The sequence below is a fragment of the Coregonus lavaretus genome (genome assembly GCF_964263955.1).
Source record: "Coregonus lavaretus genome assembly, chromosome: 4".
NCBI classification, from domain to species: domain Eukaryota; kingdom Metazoa; phylum Chordata; class Actinopteri; order Salmoniformes; family Salmonidae; genus Coregonus; species Coregonus lavaretus.
The window spans coordinates 3,403,390-3,425,512 of record NC_139991.1 but is presented as its reverse complement, the minus strand read 5'-3'; the positions used below and the strand labels follow the sequence as shown (position 1 = coordinate 3,425,512).

At 44.1% G+C, this 22,123-nt stretch overlaps 1 protein-coding gene across 1 annotated transcript in view; it reads right to left on the bottom strand.

The window, feature by feature from the left end:
• Positions 1-22,123, bottom strand: part of LOC311127209 (protein ENTREP2-like) — a gene marked incomplete at its 5' end in the record, with an annotated part of 109,685 nt that overhangs the window by 53,180 nt on the left and 34,382 nt on the right. The window lies entirely within an intron of this gene.

Here is a 22,123-nt window from a genome sequence, read left to right as displayed (position 1 = left end):
TCTTTATTGAGACTGCATGTCTATGTGATGGGGAATGGGACTGTCCAAGACACAAGTAGATTGTGGACTACAGGAAAAGGAGGGCCGAGCACTCCCCCATTCTCATCGAGAGGGCTGTAGTAGAGCATGTTGAGAGCTTCAAGTTCCTTGGTGTCCACATCACCAACAAACTATCATGGTCCAAACACACCAAGACAGTCGTGAAGAGGGAACGGCAACGCTTATGCCCCCTCAGGAGAGTGAAAAGATTTGGCATGGGTCCTCAGATCCTCAAAAAGTTCTACAGCTGCACCATCGAGAGCATCCTGACTGGTTGCATCACCGCCTGGTATGGCAATTGCTCGGCCTCCGACCGCAAGGCGCTACAGAGGGTAGTGCGTAAGGCCCAGTACATCACTGGGGCCAAGCTTCCTGCCATCCAGGACCTCTATACCAGGCGGTGTCAGAGGAAGGCCCTAAAAATTGCCAAAGACTCCAGCCACCCTAGTCATAGACTGTTCTCTCTGCTACCGCACGGCAAGCGGTCCTGGAGCGCCAAGTCTAGGTCCAAAAGGTATCTTAACAGCTTCTACCCCCAAGCCCTAAGACTGCTGAACAGCTAATGAAATGGCTACCTGGAATATTTGCATTGACTAGAATGTCATTGTATGCTGTAGCGTTAAGATTTCCCTTCACTGGAACTAAGGCGTCTAGCCCAAACCATGAAAAAAAGCCACATACCATTATTCCTCCTCCACCAAACTTTACAGTTGGCACTATGCATTCAGGTAGGTAGCGTTTTCCTGGCATCCACCAAACCCAGATTCGTCCGTCGGACTGCCAGATGGTGAAGCGTGATTCATCACTCCAGAGAACGCGTTTCCACTGCTCCAGAGTCCAATGGTGGCGAGCTTTACACCACTCCAGCCGACGCTTGGCATTGCGCATGGTGATCTTAGGCTTGTGTGCGGCTGCTCGGCCATGGAAACCCATTTCATGAAGCTCCAGACGAACAGTTCTTGTGCTGATGTTGCAGTTTGGAACTCGGTAGTGAATGTTGCAACAGAGGACAGATTATTTTTACACACTTCAGCACTCGGCGGTCCCGTTCTGTGAGCTTGTGTGGCCTACCACTCCGCGGCTGAGCCGTTGTTGTTCCTAGGCGTTTCCACTTCACAATAACAGCACTTACAGTTGATCGGGGCAGCTCTAGCAGGGCAGAAATTTGACGAACTGACTTGTTGGATAGGTGGCATCCTATGACGGTGCCATGTTGATAGTCACTGAGCTCTTCAGTAAGGCCATTCTACAGCCAATGTTTGTCTATGGAGATTGCATGGCTGTGTGCTTGATTTTATACACCTGTCAACAATGGGTGTGGCTGAAATAGCCAAATCCACTAATTTGAAGTGGTGTCCACATACTTTTGTATATATAGTGTATATGTATTTATATTTTATGTTTTGGGGGGTGGGACCCCTCGCCCCCCAGACCGACCCACAGTTTTGAAACCACTGCTCTAAAAGATAGCTTGGCAGAGCTTGGTTTACCCCTCTCCTACACACCCCTACACACTCCTATACACCTACACACTCCTATATACCTACTACACACCCCTACCCTCCGTATATCCGTTACATTGCAGGACAGAACTCTGGATCCTCTTAAAGAGCTGACCCCACAGCAGTGAAAGCTCTATTCTCATCCTCCAGCCCAGAGCCCACTACTACTAATGATGCATTCTCCCAGGCTTTCCCATTAGCACTGTTATGATAACTGACCCTGAGCTGACTGTGGGAGGTGGATGGTGGTGATGAGGCTGTAATGGTGGAACTGTGGATGGGGACGGCAGGGGTAGGGATGGAGAGGGCTGTTGGAATGCTGTGTGGGCTGTGGTTATGGTTTACAGCAAAACAACATAAGAGTGGACTTTATCAACCCCCCCTGACTGTCCCTCCACCCTCTCTGTGACTCACATAATACCCTGCCCCCATTTAGCATTGCGGCCACTCACTGTGAACGGGGCTCAGCCAATCCCACTAAAACAAGGCATACGACAATGATAAATCATGTCATCTGCAATCACCTGCATGATAATGGCACCCTGGCTACCAGTGGAAGGTGGTTGTTTTCTACAATAAAGCCTCTACAGTGCTGGTAAACATCACACAGAGCAACGTGCATCATGGATTCTACTGATTTAATCTCATTCATTCATGCAATACTCCCTGCTGCCCATCAAAATACATATTACTCTGAGTGAAGGTCTTAAAATCTGGGCATTTTACATACATCAGGCCACCAAGACGAATGGGAAGAAGGGAGCCACCGACAGACACCCAGGTTTCCTAGGCAACCACCCGCTGTCCACTTGCCAAGATCCATAATGATTTTCCATCAACCTCAAAGCTGTGGGGTGCACGGAATCTCACTCACATCCAATGTGATGCAAGCACCCAAACTCATCACAGAGAGAGAGAGACACGCACACAAACACACATACACACTCACACAAACATCACAGCCCTGTTACAGATTCCATACACAACTATCACATTCAGGATGTAATGAAGCAATTGCCTCTTATATTGCTTCCACACCTATTTGAGTGTGATAGGGTGATTCTGGCACTGCTTTGTGACATGACATGTCGCAGGGAGAAAGTGAGGTGCATGTGAATGCTCTCCTCTCAGTGTGAAGCTTACTGAGAGTCTCACATCACCTGTGGTTGAGCTGTCCATCTGGAGCGAGCGGAGGTTGGTGTCATGATGCTCCCTGACCTCTGACCCCTGTGTTATGATGTTCTGTTCCATCAAGACAGATTGCACTCTGTGTTATTGTCTTTGTCATCTGTGAAATCATGTTTTTCTGCTGATTATGTCATCAGGTAAAGTGCTGCTCACTCTGATTGTTGACACTACTCTTACTGCCTTCTGGGTCACATGGTAAGTCAAGGTCACTGGTCCAGCCCTGGGCAGCATGGTGGTCAGCAGGTGGTCAAGAGCAGTGGACTGGATGACAGGAGTGTGGGCTCCTGTCCAATAGAAACCTGCTGCTTGAAAAGGAGGAGGCCATGCCAGCATGGTGAAGAGGTGGCAGTAGGACTACCCTGGGCTATCAGATCTTATAACAGTATGATGTTCTCCACTACCTCTACTTCCTACCTCCTCCTGAGACTGTCATATTCAATAGTCATGATGTTTAGCTACTGAGCTCTAGTGGTTGGGGCTTCCTGGCTAAGTGTTTCTCCTTTAACCTACAAGGCAAAACCCTGGTTATACAAGGTAGATCAGGGCTCTCCAAGCCTGTTCCTGGGAAGCTATCCTCCTGTAGGTTTTCAATCCAAGCCCAGTTGTAACTGACCTGATTCATCTTATCAACCAGCTAATTATTAGAATCAGGTGCGCTAGATTGGGGTTGAAGCGAAAACCTACAGGACGGTAGCTCTCCAGGAACAGAGCCCTGCAGCAGATACTGTATTTTCATAATCTACCATCATACAAGCTCAGCATATATTCAACACAAACTGATATTCTTTCCATCTAACATTCAGTTTCCATCTAACATTCAGTTTGCTGGCCACACACAGACATTGAAGAACTTGTGCATCTCTTACTGCCTCTCCTACTATAACATTTCATCCACACTCTCCCCTCATTTATCTTTGGCCAGGAAAAAGCTTACTAAAAACATTCCCTTCCTTGCCAAACTGTCATTCAGTGTATGTGTATGTAAGTGTGCGTGCGTGCATGTTTGTGTGTGTGTGTTTGTGTGTGTGTGTGTGTGTGTGTGTGTGTGTGTGCGTGTGCGTGTGCGTTTGTGTGTGTGTGTGTGTGTGTGTGCGTTTGTGTGTGTGTGTGTAAATCCTGTACAGAGTATCTGCTGAGCCTATGTATATCCAGGGCTGAATTGGATGTGTCAGGAGAAACTCACCGCCCCACCTTAATTAAATGGAGCAATCTAGTAATTAAATGGATGTCTAAGGGAGCCCTGCTTTAAAAGGGGTGACACTCTTGACGTCTACTGCCTCTCTGTGTGATCAGTGGAGAACCCACAGCCAGGGAGGAGGCTGGAGTTGCTTTGATCTCCTGAATGTGGAGAGTTTACGCCCCTATCTAGTCAACCAGAATGAGCACTTTAATCCCAATTCAGAGATGAACTCAGATGACACAATTTTGAGCAAACATCTTGAAACCCTAAATTCCGGATACACTTTTAACCGTTTCTCAGGGCATTATGTTGGCCATAAAAAATGGTTTCCATCTCAAATATTCACACACACAAGAGTCAGGATCTGAGAGGAGAGTAATGAGGCTGTAAAATGGAGCATGACATCACCATGAGATTGAAGAGGTTAACGTTAATAAGCACATTGAAGGTGAATTCTACCATCACAGCAAACCTTTAGTCTGATGATAGCATGAGCAGTTCTGTTCTGACCTTCAGAAGTCCTTCTCTGCTGATGTTTTATGAATGGGGGTGAGAAGTGTGTGTTCTCGCTCCAACCCCTCTCGCTGTCCTCCATCCTTCTCTAGTGCATCTTGAGAATACGACAAGAACATTAGTGCTACTATCCATGTAAACTACAGCCCTGAACAGCTCTCTCAACCCTTTGTCCAGGGAGGCCACTACTCTTTATTGAGACCGCATGTCTATGTGATGGGGAATGGGACTGTCCAAGACAAAAGAAAAGCTTTTGAAAATGGTGCTCTAAAAGATAGCTTGGCAGAGCTTGGTTTACCTCTCTTCCAATCCTTCTACTACAAGCATTCACATTTTATTTATTTTCTATCACAGACAACTGCCATTGTAATTAATGTGTTACATTCCCTGAGGTTCCCTGAAGAGATCTGATTTTCTCTCTCTCTCTCTCTCTCTCTCTCTCTCTCTCTCTCTCTCTCTCTCTCTCTCTCTCTCTCTCTCTCTCTCTCTCTCTCTCTCTCTCTCTCTCTCTCTCTCTCTCTCTCTCTCTCTCTCTCTCTCTCTCTCTCTCTCTCTCTCTCTCTCTCTCTCTCTCTCTCTCTCTCTCTCTCTCTCTCTCTCTCCCTCCATTTCTCCCCTTCCCCAGCCCCTTCCCATATCCATCCACTTTAGGAAACCTTGTCATCATTGCCATGGAAACAGGGGGACAACAGTAGGTTGTCAGGCAATGCCTGGGGGCTGGGCATCTCACTCTCTCTACCCCACTCATCCTTTATTCGTCTTATCCCTCTTCTTCCTCTCTCTCTCTGTCGTTTACTCACATATCAAATCATTCTCTCCATCCACCAATTCCCAATACCAGATGTATCCCTGCTGAATCAACTCCAACAGAGAAGCGATTGGTGATAAAATAAGAAAATGAGTCTGCTTTTGTCAGCCCTTTCCATGCATGTCACTGACCTGCTGCATGAGATTACTGCTGATGTCGCTGGCCTGGCCTACAGACAGCACAGACAGCACAGGCAACAGACAGCACAGGCAACAGACAAACAGCACAGGGAGCACTGCTCTAGTCTGTCCTCCTTGATAATTGCAGGCCAGGAGAAAGGCAGATTGGATTAGATAGGGGCTGGCCACTGGCACTCGCAATTACTCCCATGATCTCTCTGTCTCTTCTTTCCCAAGATCAAAACTACTCCGTGGCCAGCACCATTAGAGCAGCCTGTCATGTCAGCCACAGAACTAAAGCTGGGCCTGAGAGATGGCTCATTTGAACAGGGCCTTGCTTTGATGTGGGGGAGGATATGTGGAATTCGTCAAAACATGCCACTACTGTTTTCCATTCAATTATCCAACAGCCTCTGTGCTTTAAAACTCTGCATACAACAGAATACTTTGTGGAACAGACTAGAAGTCAATGTCCTATTAAACAAAACATATGGAGGAAGAACAAACAAACAGCTATGGACCAATCAACTGATTCGCCATAAACAAGATCACAGAGAGAGTGTATGAATGTACAGTTAGTAAATGGTGAGGATTAACTATACTGAAGAAAAATATAAACGCAACATGTAAAGTGTTGGTCCCATGTTTCATGAGCTGAAATAAAATATTTTCCATATGCACAAAAAACTTATTTTTCTCAAATTTTGTGCACAAATTTGTTTACTTCCCTGTTAGTGAGCATTTCTCCTTTGCCATGATAATCCATCCACCTGACAGGTGTGGCATATCAAGAAGATGATTAAACAGCATGATCATTACACAGGTGCACCTTGTGCTGGGGACAATAAAAGGTGACTCTAAAATGTGCAGTTTTGTCACACAACACAATGCCACAGATGTCTCAAGTGTTGGGGGGAGGGCTGAGGAGTATTTCTGTCTGTAATAAAGCGCTTTTGTGAGGAAAAACTCATTCTGATTGGCTGGGCCTGGCTGCCCCGTGGGTGGGCTCCCAAGTGGGTGGGCCTATGCCCTCCCAGGACCACCGATGGCTGCGCCCCTGCACAGTCATGTGAAATCCATAGATTCGGGCCTAATTCATTTATTTCAATTGACTGATATCCTTATATGAACTATAACTCAGTAAACATTTTGAAATTGTTGCATGTTGCGTTTATATTTTGGTTCAATATATAATTACATTCCTATACTCTTTTAAAGTTGTGGCCAGTTCCACTGCTTTTTTTCATTGTTCTCCTCTAATCAGGGACTGATTTAGACCTGGGACACCAGGTGTGTGCAATTATGGTTAGGTAGAACAGAAAACCAGCAGGCTCCGGACCTCATATGGTAAGAGTTGAATACCCCTGCTATATAGTCTTGTGATCAGTGTAACTGCTCTGACAGCATATGATGTAACTAACTCCACACCAGGGGAGACACCTACTTTTTCTCACTTATACTTAGGTGTAAACGTGTGTGTGAGTGTGTGTGTGCTTGTTTGTGGTTGTGTGTGTGTGCTGACCGGCCTAACCCTCATTTTAAATGCTCTGAGGAGGAGTTTGAATCATTTTCAATCACTGTGTCTTTCAAGACTAAACGATGCACAGAACACCATAGTTCTGAAGGACTGGCTAAAGTTTCCAGAAGAGTATATAGGACTCAGGAGCAGCCTGTAGAGCAGACGACAACCGGGCGGCAGGTAGCCTAGTGGTTAGAGCGGTGAGCCAGCATCCTGGGTCCAACGGGAAAAATCTGGCGGGAAGTGAGCTGGCAAGTCAAATTTCGGTTGGACCTTGTTTGTAATTGACCAATAAAGTGATCTTAATCTTAAAAGAGCTGAATCAGGCTTTCATTCTGACAGGTTAATGCAGCTCCCAGGCAGAGCCACACTGTAAAATGGATACTACTGACTCCATGTGTCTACTTCCTTTACATTTTGGCCATCTCACACAGTCTCTGTGCTGTAGAAAGTGTTGTGATTGATGTATGTATATACGCTTTAAGGAAACTGCATTGACGTATTGTTGGAGTGGGGAGTGCCACTCTTTCTCTCTCTCATCCCAGGGCCTATATAGTACAACACGCCCTTCAACACCCAAAGTGGATGTGGAGGACAGGCAGTGTGTGATTAAAATGATGGGTTAGCCAAGTTGGACCAAAACACCAGGAATCAATCCCTAAATAATATCCCGTGCTATCTGAGCCAAGAGGCCTTTCTTCCTCCCTCCCTCTCTTCTCTTCCACTGATGAAACACTATCTCTATTGATCCTTCATTACAGTGTTTGCAACCAAGCACGACGCGACACCACACTGTTTTTCCTCAGCACGAACACACACACATTTTGTAATTCATTAAACAAACATCTAAAAATAATAGGACCCAGGGAAGTGGCTGACTGATGGCTTCAAGATGCAATTAGCTGTGAACAGCCAAGCCAAGCCATCATCACCTACCATGATTTAATGACTGCATCCATCCGCTCTCACAAAGTTTGGATTGATCCATCTGAATTACTAACCTGCGGAATCAACGCAACAATGAGCTGTCCATGATTATTACGTTATAGTATACAGTATGCTACCATAATGGATTGCAGTAAAAAGGGGACATATCTTTTTCTGCTGTTTATTTCTGACTCTGTAAGGGCGGGACAGTCTTTCTCATCACAGAGTGAACACATCTAACACATCTAAATAATGACTACCATCACAGCTGGCATCCAGAGGCGAAGAGATGAAAGCCAGTCAGTCACTGAGTTATGCTGTGAGTCGCAGAGCCCAATCAAGGCCTCATGGTAGACCTAACCACATAACACAAGAGACATACAGAGCTGCTGTGTTCCTCTGTAGACACACACAAACACACACAAACACACACAGGCCCAGTGGCTGATCCGTCAGTGAGTGGGGTAATGTTCTCACTTACACATCACCCTCCACAGGGGGCAGGAGCTGAGGGGATGGGACAGGCCCTGTGAAGAGGAGATTAGAGGGGAAGCGACAAGCGGCAGCACCCACAGGACACAGCCAGGCCTGCTGTTGTTCTGTTCCTCTCCTCTCCTTTCATCTCCTCTCCTTTCCTCTCCTCTACCTCTCCCTGCCTCGCTCCTTCACCCACAGGACACAGTCAAGCCTGCTGTTGTTCTGTTCTGTTCCCCTCTTCTCCTCTACCTCTCCCTCACTCCTTCATGTCCTCACACACACTGTGGACCCTAGGCCACTACCTGTACCGCCTGCCACAGAAGCTCAGCATGCACAGCAGAGCAGGTACACAGAACTGCCTGAAGCGCAGGAGAGGGAAAAGCAGTGGAGGAGAAACTGATTTCATTTGTTTACAGAATCCAACAATTGGGCTGTTTGCGCTCTGGATGGGGTAGTATAGTCAGACAGAGATGCAGAATGGTTACCAGAAGTGAACTGTGGTACAGAATAAGACACAACAGGAAGCAGTGCTAGATGCGCTTTGAGGAGAGGACACAGGTCTGAGATAGGTACCCATGCAGATCTATTACTGTAGGCGTTCTGTAAAACACTGTTGCGGTGAGCCTCTCCTAGGGAGTTGGTTTTAAGAGCCTCTCATTGTTGCAGAAAGTTGAGCAGCAATTTGAACAGAGCAGTTTCCCTGGTGTTTTCACTAAAATTGCAGCTTTACCTGAGAGCCAAGTAGTATAATGCTACTGCTGTGGGTACAGGATCAAGTTTACGAGGTGGAACAGAGTTCTCCCAGCCCCATTTACAACCTGCATACCTTTTATAGTCTACTGTGTTTATGAAAAATGTCAACATGTTTGTGTGTGAGAGTACATGTGCTGATAGAAAGAAAATATACTAGATTTGAATTAGGAAGCTACTAAATAGCATAACTATCACATAATGCTATCAGTAAATTCAACTAAAGTTAAGATTACGCGCCACTTAAAAAGCTATTTCCATAAAGGGACAAATTGACTGGTTCCTTATAAGGTCTTGCAACCTGAGTGCATACGTACATCATCTTTATAATGGCCCTGTTTGCACCTATGTAGTTGTAGTTTCTATAATGGCATGGAGCACACAGAGTTGTTACCAGTGGAGCAGCAGAAGGTGCCTCAGGACGGTATTAACATTCAATATCATATGCAAGACTGATCATGTGACTAACACACACACTCCGCTGTGAATGTAAATAAATGGTCAATGTATGCAGATTAGAGGGCTTAAAACTGCTATACTGTACACTGTACACATGTTTGTTGCCACAGGGCAGGCCAACTATAAGGTTATCGAAATCTTCCAAACCGTAGTGGGAAACCTAACCATAATTTATATATCATGTAAACATGTTAGAAACAAACTAGCTTATGATCTGTAACAAACTAAAAATACCATGCCTGTTGTGATCAAATGCAACCATTGACATTTGAAGATGAAAGAAAATCATTGATTATTTTCGTGATTAATTCACTTGGTTCCAAATAGAGGAGAGCTCTGAAATCATAAACCACTGATACTGCAGGGAATTTCTTAAAACTTTATATTTCCATTGCTGTCCAATTTCAATAGTGGCAGAGAAGCAAACATACACTTAAAATATTGTTTTGGTCAAATTTTTGCCTCTGTGGTTTTGCTTGGTGTGTGGGAATTTCAGAAAGATTTTGGTTTTGGTTTTAGGGTTTTCTTTTAACTTGGGAAATCCCAAGTCACATATGATGTCTCTAGTTATTTCACTAAGGCTGCTGCTGCTATCGCTTTACACTGTTTAACCAATGAAAATGTAATCTGACAGTAATGTAATCTCATTTGGATCACCTGAAGCGTCCGGTAAACACTCTGCTGAACAGAACACAACAACACCTCGCCTCACACCCTGAGCCTCTGTCTTAACTAGCTACTATCTCTCTGAGGTCTCAAACTACTATCTCTCTGAGCCTCAGGCCGCACAACAAGGGACATATATTGAGACAGGAGAAACTGAAAAATACGATTATCTTGGTTTTTCACTGTGTCAACTGAAGAGAATAACAGGAAAGGACCCATCAGCGCTGTCATTAACAGTGGCCTTATTTAACATCCTTTAAAATGATTATAAACTCACTAATGACCCCTTTCGGCCTGTGGTGTGCATCCTTGTCAACATAGGTATCATTTCATTACTGACCACGCTCCAGACAGAACACTAAAGAGCAACGTGACCTAGCGCAGAAGAGGCCACTAATGTAGCTGCGGCAAGGGCTCTCACAGCCACACTAATTACAGTTTATTATAATTATAGGTAGTGTTCCTAAAAGCAGGGCTGCTGTGTTAAAGACAGACAGCAGGGATTCTGTCCTTCCTGAGTGTGTATCACTATCCACAAGCAAAGCCTTTCACAGAACCAGCTAACAGAATCGCCAATTAAAGCCTAAAGGGTGGGCTGGGCTAAACTAAGGAGATATTTTTCATAATCTTAAAGTTATAAGCACATTCCTTGCCGCACACAAATCTTAACAAACAAACTAAAGTCATTGTATGAGTGTGTGTCCCTGTGTGTCCCTGTGTGTGTGTGTATCCCTGTGTGTCTCTGTGTGTGTGTTAGTGTGTGTATCCCTGTGTGTCCCTGTGTGTGTGTGTATCCCTGTGTGTCTCTGTGTGTGTGTTAGTGTGTGTATCCCAGTGTGTCTCTGTGTGTGTGTTAGTGTGTGTATCCCTGTGTGTCCCTGTGTGTGTGTGTATCCCTGTGTGTCTCTGTGTGTGTGTTAGTGTGTGTATCCCTGTGTGTCTCTGTGTGTGTGTTAGTGTGTGTATCCCTGTGTGTCTCTGTGTGTGTGTTAGTGTGTGTGTCCCTGTGTGTCCCTGTGTGTGTGTTAGTGTGTGTGTCCCTGTGTGTGCGTTAGTGTGTGTATCCCTGTGTGTCCCTGTGTGTGTGTTAGTGTGTGTGTCCCTGTGTGTGTGTTAGTGTGTGTATCCCTGTGTGTCCCTGTGTGTGTGTTAGTGTGTGTCCCTGTGTGTGTGTTAGTGTGTGTATCCCTGTGTGTCCCTGTGTGTGTGTGTATCCCTGTGTGTCCCTGTGTGTGTGTTAGTGTGTGTATCCCTGTGTGTCCCTGTGTGTGTGTGTATCCCTGTGTGTCTCTGTGTGTGTGTTAGTGTGTGTATCCCTGTGTGTCTCTGTGTGTGTGTTAGTGTGTGTATCCCTGTGTGTCCCTGTGTGTGTGTATGCTCTACCTATGTCAACCAGGCAACAGGGTACGCAAGATGTGATTTGTCATTTTCCCATTGGTTTATTACATTTTTTCACTATTAATACAGTAGGTCTCCATCGAGTCATTTCATTGATTCTCTCACTCAGAGAACATCACAGTAGTGTGGACAGATACAAGGGCACTCATATTGTCACTCACATCTTAACAAACAACTATCTAGTCATTATTAGCCATACTACTTAAAAACTATTTTATTGTAATTAATTAAAGTAATGAGAATCAATAATGACTGAAGTCCCACCAATAAACTCTTGCCAAAAAACATTTTAAAAGCATTAGCTCTCACTGCTATTGAGCCCATAGTGGTCTGACTGGCTAAATACTGGTTCACAATCTTTGTGTATCAATAGCCAAGTTTCCATCCACAGTTGTTATGTGAGTAAAGTCATACTGTATAAAAATAAATCACAACAGCTGTGATGGAAACAGGACGTTTCGGTACAATTTTAGAAATGCAGACAGATTATTTGTTAATTCAACATGGTGGGATCTTTTCGTGTCGGTAAAATTAATTATGTGAGAAATGGCGGTGGAAATGCCTTTATACGCAAATATTGATATAACAACGATCTTATTGAAGAAAACTTGGAGTCACGCAATGACATGGTGTGTGGTCCTCCCACTACAACTCGGGAAAACATGCGGTTTATTAGGCTACAGATTAAATTAGTTATGATGAACTTCACAGGGTGGTGAAAGTGCATGATGATCTTGATGCTCCTTTCCAACAAATATTGAGGGTCTTGTGACCAAACACTATTATATTGTGGGGAGAAATGAGGATTCTCAGGTCCTTTTCTATTATTCGTTTTATTTCTCCAAGCTCTTAGCCTACATTATACACTGTGCAAATAATATCATTATTTTCTGAATTCATTAATAAAAATACATCTTTGACTGACAACCCATTTAACAGCCACCTCCTGCTAAGTACTGTATATTCCGAGACAAACAGAATAACTAGGTTACTGACAGACATAGTGTCTGTCAGCTGAAACAGTGACAGCTGAAATAGTGTTTATGAACCTTTAAAGTCTTGTGAAAAACACAACTTGGATACCATGCAATGCTATTGCTGGAGACTCTTATCTCCCTCACTAACTTTAAGCATCAGTTGTCAGAGCACCTTACCGATCACTGCACCTGTACACAGCCCATCTGAAATTAGCCCACCCAACTACCTCATCCCTATATTGTTATTTATTTTGCTCTTTTGCACCCCAGTATCTCTATTTGCACATAATCTCTTGCACATCTAGCATTCCAGTGTTAATACTATTGTAATTATTTTGCACTATAGCCTATTTATTGCCTTACCTCCATAACTTGCTACATTTGCACACACTGTATATATATTTTCTGTTGTATTTTTGACTTTATGTTTTTTACCCCATATGTAACTCTGTGTTGTTGTTTTTATCGCACTGCTTTGCTATATCTTGGCCAGGTCGCAGTTGTAAATGAGAACTTGTTCTCAACTGGCTTACCTGGTTAAATAAAGGTGAAATAAAAAAATAAAATAAAAAATTGCTGGAATAACATTCATGGTTCACTCTGACATCACACTCATTCACACACACACACACGCCAGTACACACAAAGGCAGAACAACTCTAGGACATCAGCCCAGGATCCATTTAAGAAGGTGAGTTGAGCCGAACTGAGCTGAGCTGCAGTCCACTGACATGAGCCAGATGCTTTAAAAGAAGCCCATGCAACCACACAATGATATTATGAGACAGGATGATAATCTTGAGAAAACATGGCTGGGTGTGAGGTGATAAACAGACATGTGCAAAGCCTAAACCCCCTCCCCCTACCACCCATCTCTATCAGCTCAGTGAGTTAGACTGAGACACACACACACACACACACACACATACTGATCTCAGCGCTGAGCTCAATTTATAAAAGTGCCCCCACAAATCAATGTGCATCAGCTTTTGAGAAAACAGTATCGGTGTTCCTACGCATTTCCATTAAAAAAGAGAATACTATTGGCCTTTTGGGAAGCTTGTGTAATTTTATCTATTGATCCAAACACTAGCAGAACTAATCTATTGCAATGAATCACTGTTTGAGCAGTAACCAAAATATTGCAAACTTGCTTTAGCTTTAAAAAGCAAATATATCATCTTCACTAGGATAGTATGAAGTGGCGTGGGACAAGATACAATATTGTAGAAACACAAGTGCATAGACAGGACACACACTTACTAGCATACACACACACGCATGCACACACACACAAATATACACAATCACATTATCCACAGAGGTCATACCAGACATTGGGCAACACATTCATTCCATATTGTCAAACGATAAATGGATTATCCCTTTAAATCCAATAAAAACTCAACTTAGTGGTCAAATATCTGATGTATCTTTTGCACTGCAGTCGAGACACATTGTGCAATTTCAAGTTTTTACTTAGGTGACTACTTAGGTGATTGAGATAATCCTAGTGCTAGTTTTCCAATATTAAACGTACTATTATAAACGTACTAGATATCCAAGTAGTTTGAGTGTCTGGGGGAAAAAAAGTTTTTCTTGCATATACAGTAACAATTCCAGGTTCCATTCGGTAACCTTGACTTCTTCAACTTGACTGGGCCAAGTTTGGCGAACTCTAATTTCACAGGGTTTTGTATATGATATGTCTGCACACAGCGCTGGGGAACAGCCTACAACTGGACTTTGATTCTTAAAGAGAGAGTAAAGCCTTGTGAAAATGGCAAGAGGTGATATTTTACTGTTCTAACAGCAAAGTTACAAAGCAAGAGCAGGAAGTTGGTTGGGTGATCAACCATTTCTTATCCAGTTCTCCCTGATGTGGCCTCCCTTTTCCTGTCATAATTTGACAATTATTTCCTAAGATTCTCCTTGCCATTAAGGAACGCTACCAGCAGCACAGGAGTTAACCATTCTTGACAAAGCCGTGAAACAGTCAGTGATGATGTTTGGGTTTTTACAATACAACCACATAATAAAGTTGATTTGACTGCTATAAAGGTGTTACAAAGGTTGAGTGATCTATCAGGCTGGGGTCAAATAATGTCCACTGATGGCACTATAGAGTCCACAATAGCTTCCACCATTGTTCTAGATTAAAATATCAGCTGGCCACTGAGACAGCAGCATCAGTGGGTGTAAAGATTTCATATTCCCTGCAAACATTGTGAGAGGGTGCTAATGATGACAGCCCTGTCAACACGTCTCTTCACACAGTTCACACATACTTGTGTTGTGTCACTCTCAATGAGTCACCATGCCTGCAGCCCAAAATAAACCATATCCCTCCTCTCTCTAATAACAGTCTCTACCATTGGTCTGCTAATACATTTACATTTTAGTCATTTAGCAGACGCTCTTATCCAGAGCGACTTACAGTTAGTGAATACATATTTTTTTTATACTGGCCGTCCGTGGGAATCGAACCCACAACCCTGGCGTTGCAAACGCCATGTTCTATCAACTGAGCTACATCCCTGCCGGCCATTCCCTCCCCTACCCTGGACGACGCTGGGCCAATTGCGCGCCGCCCATTAGTCTCCCGGTCGCGGCCAGCTGCGACAGAGCCTGGATTCGAACCAGGATCTCTAGTGGCACAGTTAGCACTGCGATGCAGTGCCTTAGACCACTGTGCCACTCAGGAGTAATGCCTGACTAATGCCTGACTGTGTCCCTGGTTTTCCTGTCCTCAACCATAGGTTGGTTCCATCTTTAAAGTCAAAATTTTTGGAACATACTCTTTTGGAACACAAAGATAAGATCTCAAAACAATTCAACACTAAGTACTTCTACCTCTTTTTCTGAAGAACACAACAAGAGCTATAGCTTAATAACACATTGTAACAAAGAGAGGGCACATACACCACAGTGCAGGGAGAGAGAGAGAGGGGGGGGGGCAAGAGAGAGAGAGGGAGAGATAAAGAGAGAGACATAGAGAGAGAGAGAGAGAGAGAGAGAGAGAGAGAGAGAGAGAGACAGAGAGGGTGATATGAAGCATCCTTCCCCATTGTGACAGATTAATCAGTCTGCTGCCCTGTGGGACTCCCCTAGAGAAGACCCCACCACCCTCCTCACCGCCCTACGGAGAGGTGGCCATGGCAGCACAGTGGGCGTGTGAGGGGGGCAGGGCCAAACGCTGGCACTCACCCGTGACAAATGCAGCGTGTGCAGGCCTGTGTCCCCCTGATCTTGATCCCTGCAGGCAGAGAGAGAGAGGCAGGAGGTGTGGAGCCATCCTTCTCTGTCAGCGGAGAACACAGGGCCAGGCCCAGAGACAAGCTGCGAGGCCCTACTATCCCTCAATCACCTCCACTCTATTTTCTCCTCCACCTGAGATCCACATGCTAGCATAATCATAATCATACATCACATCACACCAGGTGTAATATAAATCACAGATCACCTCTTATCTCTTCTCAAACGATCCTTTTAGATCAAATACGCCACCAATAAATATCATGTTTACCTGGTTGATGTGTAAAAGTGCCTGTTACCTGGTCAAAGTGTTACAGCAGTGTGTGTAGGCCTACTATACAGTAGCCAAAGTCAGTGGGGCGGCAGTGGGGGGGAGGGGGGGCAAAGGAAGAGGAAGCTTTACGCTGGTCTTCAGCAGGGCTGTCTGTCTGTAATCCTGTGTGTGTGTCTGTCTGTCTGTCTGTCTCTCGCTGTCACTTCTCTGTGGGTCACAGTCTCTGGCCCCACTGGGGTTGGCCTTTCTAAAAGCCACACCCCACGGGCCCGTTCAGAAGCAGCTCATTCCATCATTCTAGACAGGCATCCACAGGAGAGAGGGAGGGAGGGAGGGGCAGAAAGAGAGACAATGAGGCAGGAGAGAGTGAGAAATGTCAGAAAATAGAGAACCGTATGAGTCTCCATATCAAGAGCTGCCTCTGTTTGAATTCAAACACAGCGGAAATACGCACACGAATGAGATACTCACAACAATACCTCATCAAAGGCAAGATGCCATATTGTCATAGATTTTTTGCTCCCAGGTTTTTAAATTCCTCTTCGTAGCACACAACAAATAAGATCTCTGCATCTCCAGCCGTAGACGTACAGTACCACTCAACATTTTTGACATACCTACTCATTCAAGGGTTTTTCTTTATTTTTACTATTTTCTACATTGTAGAATAATAGTGAAGACATCAAAACTATGAAATAACACATATGGAATCATGTAGTAACCAAAAAAGTGTTAAACAAATCAAAATATATTTTATATTTCAGATTCTTCAAATAGACCCACTTTGCCTTTATGACAGCTTTGCACACTCTTGGCATTCTCTCAACCAGCTTCACCTGGAAAGCTTTTCCAAAAGTCTTGAAGGAGTTCCCACATATGCTGAGCACTTGTTGGCTGCTTTTCCTTCACTCTGCCGTCCGAATCCTCCCAAACCATCTCAATTGGGTTGAGGTCGGGGGATTGTGGAGGCCAGGTCATCTGATGCAGCACTCCATCACTCTCCTTCTTGGTAAAATAGCCCTTACACAGCCTGGAGGTGTGTTGTGTCATTGTCCTGTTGAAAAACAAATGATACTCCCACTAAGGCCAAACCAGATGGGATGGTGTATCACTGCAGAATGCTGTGGTAGCCATGCTGATTAAGTGTGCCTTGAATTCTAAATATATCACAGACAGTGTCACCAGCAAAGCACCCCCACACCATAACACCTCCTCCTCCATGCTTTACGGTGGGAACCACACATGCAGAGATCATCCGTTCACCCACACCGCGTCTCACAAAGACACGGCGGTTGGAACCAGAAATCTCCAATTTGGACTCCAGACCAAAATAACACATTTCCACCGGTCTAATGTCCATTGCTCGTGTTTCTTGGCCCAAGCAGGTCTCTTCTTCTTATTGGTGTCCTTTAGTAGTGGTTTCTTTGCAGCAATTCGAGCATGAAGGCCTGATTCACACAGTCCCCTCTGAACAGTTGATATTGAGATGTGTCTGTGACTTTGTTATAGTGTGGACAGTATATAAATAATTACATTGAATATGTGTTGTACTTACCTGCAGTATAGTATGATTACTATTCATGTGTGCATGGTTATTATTGGCATTGACCGTGACCTTTCCCCTTTGATGATGTCATCACCCAGAGTCAGATCCGTTCAATGCGACTCTACCACAGGTTGAGTGGGCTGTATCGTTTTGCTGTATTTGTACCGTTTGTACATGGCTGTACACCTTTTATTTCTTAGGTTGAAAGTAAAGGAAAGTAATATTGAAATGCGTGTAGGCATTCCTTGTCAAGTTACTACAGACTTGACCTCTGTGAAGCATTTATTTGGGCTGCAATTTCTGAGGCTGGTAACTCTAATGAACGTATCCTCTGCAGCAGAGGTAACTCTGCGTCTTCCATTCCTGTGGCGGTCCTCATGAGAGCCAGTTTAATCATAGCGCTTGATGGTTTTGCGACTGCACTTGAAGAAACTTTCAAAGTTCTTTACATTTTCTGTATTGACTGACCTTCATGTCTTAAAGTAATGATGGACTGTCGTTTGTCTTTCTTTATTTGAGCTGTTCTTGCCATAATATGGACTTGGTATTTTACCAAATAGGGCTATCTTCTGTATACCCCCCCTACCTTGTCACAACACAACTGATTGGCTCAAACACATTAAGAAGGAAAGAAATTCCATAAATGAACTTTTAAGAAGGCACACCTGTTAATTGAAATGCATTCCAGGTGACTACCTCATGAAGCTGGTTGAGAGAATGCCAAGAGTTTGCAAAGCTGTCATCAAGGTGGCTATTTGAAGAATCGCAAATATAAAATATATTTTGATTTGTTTAACACTTTTTTGGTTACTACAGTCGTGGTCAAAAGTTTTGAGAATGACACAAATATAAATTTTCACAAAGTCTGCTGCCTCAGTTTTTATGATGGCAATTTGCATATACTCCAGAATGTTATGAAGAGTGATCAGATGAATTGCAATTAATTGCAAAGTCCCTATTTGCCATGAAAATTAACTTAATCCCCCAAAAAATGTCCACTGCATTTTAGCCCTGCCACAAAAGGACCAGCTGACATCATGTCAGTGATTCTCTCGTTAACACAGGTGAGAGTGTTGACGAGGACAAGGCTGGAGATCACTCTGTCATGCTGATTGAGTTAGAACAACAGACGCTTTAAAAGGAGGGTGGTACTTGAAATCATTGTTCTTCCTCTGTTAACCATGGTTACCTCCAAGGAAACACGTGCCGTCATCATTGCTTTGCACAAAAAGGGCTTCACAGGCAAGGATATTGCTGCTAGTAAGATTGCACCTAAATCAACCATTTATCGGATCATCAAGAACTTCAAGGAGAGAGGTTCAATTGTTGTGAAGAAGGCTTCAGGGCGCCCAAGAAAGTCCAGCAAGCGCTGCACCACCAGTGCAGAGATTGCTCAGGAATGGCAGCAGGCAGGTGTGAGTGCATCTGCACGCACAGTGAGACAAAGACTTTTGGAGGATGGCCTGGTGTCAAGAAGGGCAGCAAAGAAGCCACTTCTCTCCAGGAAAAACATCAAGGACAGACTGATATTCTGCAAAAGGTACAGGGGACTGCTGAGGACTGGGGTAAAGTCATTTTCTCTGATGAATCCCCTTTCCGATTGTTTGGGACATCCAGAAAAAAGCTTGTCCGGAGAAGACAAGGTGAGCGCTACCATCAGTCCTGTGTCATGCCAACAGTAAAGCATCCTGAGACCATTCATATGTGGGGTTGCTTCTCAGCCAAGGAAGTGGGCTCACTCACAATTTTGCCTAAGAACACAGCCATGAATAAAGAATGGTACCAACACATCCGAGAGAAACTTCTCCCAACCAACCAAGAACAGTTTGGTGATGAACAATGCCTTTTCCAGCATGATGGAGCACCTTGCCATAAGGCAAAAGTGATAACTAAGTGGCTCGGGGAACAAAACATCGAAATGTTGGGTCCATGGCTAGGAAACTCCCCATACCTTAATCCCATTGAGAACTTGTGGTCAATTCTCAAGAGGCGGGTGGACAAACAAAACCCCACATATTCTGACAAACTCCAAGCATTGATTATGCAAGAATGGGCTGCCATTAGTCAGGATGTGGCCCAGAAGTTAATTGACAGCATGCCAGGGCGGATTGCAGAGGTCTTGAAAAAGAAGGGTCAACACTGCAAATATTGACTCTTTGCATAAACTTAATGTAATTGTCAATAAAAGCCTTTGACACTTATGGAATGCTTGTAATTATACTTCAGTATACCATAGTAACATCTGACAAAAATATCTAAAAACACTGAAGCAGCAAACTTTGTGAAGACCAATACTTGTGTCATTCTCAAAACTTTTGACCACGACTGTACATGATTCCATATGTGTTATTTCATAGTTTAAATGTCTTCACTATTATTCTACAATGTAGAAAATAGTAAAAATAAAGAAAAACCCTTGAATGAGTAGGTGTGTCCAAACCTTTGACTGGTTGTGTAAATTGCTTTAGGTGACCCCTTCAAACACAGCCCTCCCTGCTCATCCCCAGGTCTGGCTGGCTGTCTGTCCATCCATCCATCCGTCCGTCTTTCGTTCCATCAAAATACGCTTCAAGGTCCCCTTTGATGTGTTTTGATGCTGTGTTTCAACTCAAAAGAAATACCACTGTATATTTGATCATCAGCACAACCTTGCTCGAGACAACCATCATGGCCGCCCTACTCCCCTACAACATTTGTGAATTAGCTATGACAAGGACACAGAGAGAGAGAGAGAGAGAGAGAGAGAGAGAGAGAGAGAGAGAGAGAGAGAGAGAGAGAGAGAGAGAGAGAGAGAGAGAGAGAGAGAGAGAGAGAACAGTGCGTCATATTAGCTTTTCCCTCCATTTACCCACAATCAAGTCTCAACAAATGCCTGTACTTTCTTTCCTCTACTTCTCAGGAATGTCTCCCAGCTGTCATAATGAAACTTAATCTCACTGAAATGTGAGGGTGGGTTGGGGGGGTCGAATAAAAATTAAATAAAACGCTTGCTGTCGACAGATTGCAACAGGGCCAAAGAAAAACCTTTTGTCCTAACAACGTTTTGGTCGCCACATCCCAGCTAATAAGAGAGTAGTGGTGGCGTGTGGAAAGGAGAAACTCATTACCAGTATAGTAGGAAGCAGCTGTGTGTGTGTAATTGACTTCATCTAGTGCACCTCCCTGTCTGCTTCACCTGCTCCCTGTGTGGCACAGCTCTCCCCCTCCTCTCTATCTCACACTTCTCCTCCCTGCAATCTCTTTCACTCAGCACCGCTCCCCAGCTAGTTTAGGAAATGGCAGCAGCAGCGGTAGCCTTCCTTCCCCCCAGGGCTTTGTTCTCTCCTCTCCCCTCCTCAGCCACAGAAAGCCATGTTATTCAGGGATTTCAACACTTTCCATCTTCAAATGAACATCAGCAGAAAGCCAAGAGGACACGTACAGTGTGAGTGACAATAGAGTTGAGAGGGTATAAGGAAGTAGAGGCTGCTGTGTGACTGTACTAGGAGAATGCACAGTATAGTATATGGTTGCTACAGTAACTGCCTTGACAGGCAGTCAATCAAGCCAAACAATGAAGTGGCTCAACAATGGTGTTTCTATTTTTACTGTGGGATCACTTTCTTCTAGGAACATAGTTTGACGTACTGAATGCCTTCGTGGATGATGACAGTATAATGCAGTCAGTACATCTCAGCTGGAGGAGGAAAAACCTTTGGTGAACAAACAAGTATTGTTCATATTGTGACATGATACATCTCACTGGTCTTTTGGAATGAAAAGTAATCCCCACAGTACCAACCATATTGTGCCTCCATATTCCACAAACCAAGCCCAACAACATACAGTATCTGCCTGGCAGCTCATTTTAAATGCCTCCTATAAGAAGAAAAACACATTTGACAAGCTATTAATGTGGGATGCACTGAAACATTCACACATGGCTGTGCTCCTTAATGGCAACATTCATTTTATTGTTGTGAGGGAGGGAGCCCTGTTATGACAGATTGAGCAGCCCAGGAATCTGGATACTAAGGAAGCATTGACAATCTCTAAGCTCTTAAAAGGTCCTCTTTAAAGAGAACTTCAAGATATATGACGTCTGCAAAACACACACAGACTTGTTTTGTGTTACCATCATGCTGACTACTGTTTTTTATGCAGAGGCCTCCGTGGCTCCAATATTTGCTGTGTTCTCAGACTAAACGAATTGTGTGATTATTGATCAGACCCTTTGAAGAACACTTATGATCAATTCTACCATTCATAGGTGTCACGCCCTGGCTCTGGGGACTCTTAAATGTTGAGCCAGGGTGTGGACTTGTTATGTTTAGTTGTCTATGGGTGTTCTAGTTCACGTATTTCTATGTTGGCCAGGGTGGTTCCCAATCAGAGGCAGCTGTTGCTTGTTGTCTCTGATTGGGAACCATACTTAGGCAGCCTGTTGGCACTTTTGTTTTGTGGGATCTTGTTCCGGAAGGTTTGTGTATTTAACCTAGGACTTCACGTATCGTTTATTGTTTTGTTTTGATCGTGTGTTTAGTACG